Here is a 4,516-nt window from a genome sequence, read left to right as displayed (position 1 = left end):
TACCCACCTCGAGCACCATCACTTGGTCCCACTCCTACCCACCTCTGAGCACCATCACTTGGTTCCACCCCCTACCCAGCTTGGAGCACCAACACTTGGTTCCCCCCCTACCCACCTCCAAGGACCATCACTTGGTTCCCCCCCTACCCACCTCTGAGCACCATCACTTGGTTCCCCCCCTACCCAACTCGAGCACCATCACTTGGTTCCCCCCCTACCCACCTCGAGCACCATCACTTGGTCCCACTCCTACCCACCTCTGAGCACCATCACTTGGTTCCACCCCCTACCCACCTCCGAGGACCATCACTTGGTTCCACCCCCTACCAACCTCCAAGTACCTCTCCTTTTAGAGAATACAGAGTCGTGGTGCTAAATAATTTGTATAGAATGTGTTAATGATAAAAAAAGCAGAAAAATAGATCCCCCCACAGCCAGCAGCAATAGACCCCCCCCCTCAGCAACAATGAATTCCTCCAGAAACAATTGGTCCCCAAAACAAAATACCACCCCTGCAACACTAGACCCCCAGCAGCTACAACAGATCCCTCAGCAGCCAGAAACCACAGACAATCGACCCCCCCCCCTCGACAATAGATCCCTTCCAGCAACAACTGACCCCCAGCAACAATAGATAACCCCCCAACTTCAACAATAGATCTGCCCAGCAACAACAGACCACCACACAAAATAGACCCCCTTCAGTGACAATAGATCCCCCAGCAGCCATCAACAATCCCATGGACTCAGCCAGTGACAGTCTTTATCTATATTCCCCTCGCACACATTGCTGGCAGTGCGGCTCATCAATGGCGGGTGCTGCAGTGACTACCAGCTGGGACTGGAAACATCAGAAGCAATTGTACACATTCTCCAGCACACCACGGATCTCCAATATGGTCCAAAAAAGGTTTTTATTGCAAAAAGATCATATCACCGAAGAAAGTGCAATGTTTCTGAGCTGCGCAGGACCCCTTTGTCAGGCACGTGGGGGCCCGAGATAATAAGGGGCCCACTCAGATGTCATCGTACAATAGGCCAGGCAGGAAGGAGTTAAAAGTCAAGAGCCCTCCACCCCCCCCCCAGTAACCTTGTGCAGCAGCTTGTGAAAAAGCTGGGGGTGGAGCTGGGAAGCAGAGAGTGCAGGGTCAGGAGGAGGTCCGAAGGAGGACTGGATTCAGCTGCCAGAGTCTGCTGAATGCTGAGACCAGGGGAAGCGGAGATGAGGGGATGCTGCAGCTGCACAGAGAGGTGCAGGATCTGTACGAAGAGTTCTGTCCTCCTCTCTGCTGCCGACTGCTGAGATGGGGGGGAGGGGGCAGAGACAAACCTCTCTGCAGCTGCATGGGAAAGCGCAGGATCTGTTGGAGACATTCTGTCCTCCTCTCTGCTGACAACTGCTGAGAAGAGGGGGAGGAAACATAGATAAACCTCTCTGCAGTTGCATGGGGAAGCGCAGGATCTGGTGGTGGCGTTCTGTCCTCCTCTCTGCTGCCGACTGCTGAGATGAGGGGGAGGAAACATAGATAAACCTCTCTGCAGTTGCATGGGGAAGCGCAAGATCTGGTGGAGGCATTCTGTCCTCTTCTCTGCTGCCGACTGCTGAGATGGGGGGGAGGAAGCAAAGACAAACCTCTCTGTAGCTGCACGGGGAAGCGCAGGATCTGGTGGAGGCGTTCTGTCCCCCTCTCTGCTGCCAACTGCTGAGAAGGGGGGGAGGAAGCATAGACAAACCTCTTTTCAGCTGCATGGGAAAGCGCAGGATCGGGTGGAGGCGTTCTGTCCTCCTCTCTGCTGCCGACTGCTGAGATGGGGGGGAGGAAGCATAGACAAACCTCTTTTCAGCTGCATGGGAAAGCGCAGGATCTGGTGGAAGAGTTCTGTCCTCCTTTCTGCTGGTAGGACTAGGTTGTGGTGGAGAAGAGGAGGGTACCGCAGTTGAAGCACAGGTGTGAGGGTCACATGAAATGGCCTGGCAGGCCAGATTTGGCCCACAGGCCTTGTGTTTGTCATATGTGGAAAAAAGGGAACCTACATTATTCAGGTCTGACTACTGCCAAAAAGAGACAAAAGAGGAAGGAGCAGGAGCGGGCTGACCAATCGGAAACTCGTGCACTGCCCGGGGTCAGTAAGGGGCCCCATGAGATGCCCCTGGTACCTTTCATAGGCTTTTTTGGGTGTGGTTTGAGTGTGGGTGATGATACAGGGGCCCCATGATCCCCTTTTGCCTGGGGGGCCCCATGAGTTGTCAATCCGCCCCTGGGAAGGAGACCCACTACGACACATGAATGACCATAAAATACTGGAAAAAGGCATAAAATACCACTGAATGGTCTCAATGGAGGAGGGAGAGGAGAGTTTCAATGAGCCGGGAGCTTGGCTCTAAACTCTTCCTGATCTCTATGTGCTTCCTAGGCACTACCCCCCTGGTGGCTGAAAATGAATAATTTCCTTTCTGCTGTGTATGAAACATGAAATCTTGAAGCACCGCTGATTTCATGTCCTCAACAAGCCTATTTAAATGCAAATTTAGTAGCAGTCATGTTGTGGCATTGATTAATATGGACTCATAACCCTCCACAGCTGGTTTGCTATATACATAGAGCTCACACAGAGGACAACCGGGGAGAATTAATTGGTGCTAATCCTTCATCAAGCTTCTAAATTTAGCTGGAGTATAAAATTAGCACACAGGTGAAAGAAAAAAAAAAACGTAATTAGGAATTTTAATAAATTGCTCATAAAGCACATTTTATGAGCCACGATACCTGTTATTGGGCTTTGACAAAGTCAATGTAAGCCGCCTGTTTAGATGTACACATGTCAGACCTGAGAGCGATTAATGGACTGGGGAGGACTGAAGACCTCTGTTAGGATTTTATAGCAACTGGAGAGATCTAATTACTTCCTTTTCGGTCAGCGGGATGACGTTGTTGGAGATCTCCCCGATGGGGCCTTGCACCAAAAACATGCTTTGGCTGGAATTCGACTTTCATTTTTGTTCATTTTTACTATACCAGTAACATTTTAGAGCGATACAAGACTCACAAGACTTTGCTTTTCAACAGCAGATTAAAGAAATAGTTACATACCGTAGTTATATAGTTACATAGTTAGTCTGGCTGAAAAAAGACAAAAAAGTCCATCCAGTTCAACCATTAAAAATAAAAATCAATGTTATAAATGTCTTCCCCCCAGCCCGGACCCCACCCCCCATTGACTTCTCCATCATGTCCAACAACGCCACCATCAAACCCGCCCCGCAGGCCAGAGTACTGGGTGTCATTCTGGACTCCAACCTATCCTTCCAGCCCCAAGTCCAATCTTTAACAAACTCGTGCAGACTCCACCTCCGCAACATCGCCAAAATCCGCACGTTCCTAACCCCAGAAACCACTAAACAGCTCATCCACTCCCTCATCATATCACGACTCGACTACTGCAACTCCCTCCTCACTGGCCTGCCTCGCCGCTGGCTATCCCCGCTTCAGTCCATCCTGAATACGGCTGCCAGACTCATTCACCTTTCCAACCACTCCGTTTCCGCCACCCCCCTCTGCCAATCCCTCCAATGGCCTCCATTCACTGGCCCCCACCCCCCTCTGCCAATCCCTCCACTGGTCTCCACTCAGTGTCCTCCACCCCCCTCTGCCAATCCCTCCACTGGCTTCCACTCAGTGTCCTCCACCCCCCTCTGCCAATCCCTCCACTGGCTTCCACTCAGTGTCCTCCACCCCCCTCTGCCAATCCCTCCACTGGCCTCCACTCAGTGTCCTCCACCCCTCTCTGCCAATCCCTCCACTGGCCTCCACTAAGTGTCCTCCACCCCTCTCTGCCAATCCCTCCACTGGCCTCCACTCAGTGTCCTCCACCCCTCTCTGCCAATCCCTCCACTGGCCTCCACTCAGTGTCCTCCACCCCCCTCTGCCAATCCCTCCACTGGCTTCCGATTGCGCAACGGATCAAATTCAAAATCCTAACACTGACGTACAAAGCCGTCCACCATACTGCCCCAAACTACATCTCCGACCTAATATCCAAGTACCACCCAACACGCACACTCCGCTCCTCACAAGACCTCCTTCTCTCTAGTTCCCTGGTCTCCTCCTCCCATTCCCACCTCCAGGACTTCTCCAGGGTGTCACCCATCCTCTGGAACTCCCTGCCCCAACCCATCAGATTATCACCTACTCTCCTCTCCTTTAGGCGCACCCTGAAAACCCACCTCTTCAGGGAAGCCTACCCCACCCCCTGCTAACTTGCTGACCTCCTCCACTCTTCCTACCACTCCATCCCCCACAGCTATCTCCTCCTGTACCACCATCCCCTCCCTCCTAGATTGTAAGCTCGAAAGAGCAGGGCCCTCGATCCCCTCGTGTATCGCATTGTATTGGTATTGTTCTGTCTCCCCTTGTAATGTACAGCGCTGAGCGAACTATTGGCACTTTATAAATACTGTATAATAATAATCAATGAATGAGTCCACCTTTACATCAGTGTCCCCAGCAGAGCCCCT

This window comes from Staurois parvus, unplaced genomic scaffold (assembly GCF_062004578.1).
Source record: "Staurois parvus isolate SC_StPar_1 unplaced genomic scaffold, SC_StPar_1.0 ptg002004l, whole genome shotgun sequence".
NCBI lineage: Eukaryota > Metazoa > Chordata > Amphibia > Anura > Ranidae > Staurois > Staurois parvus.
The sequence above is the reverse complement of the archived record's forward strand: the minus strand, read 5'-3'. Positions refer to the sequence as shown.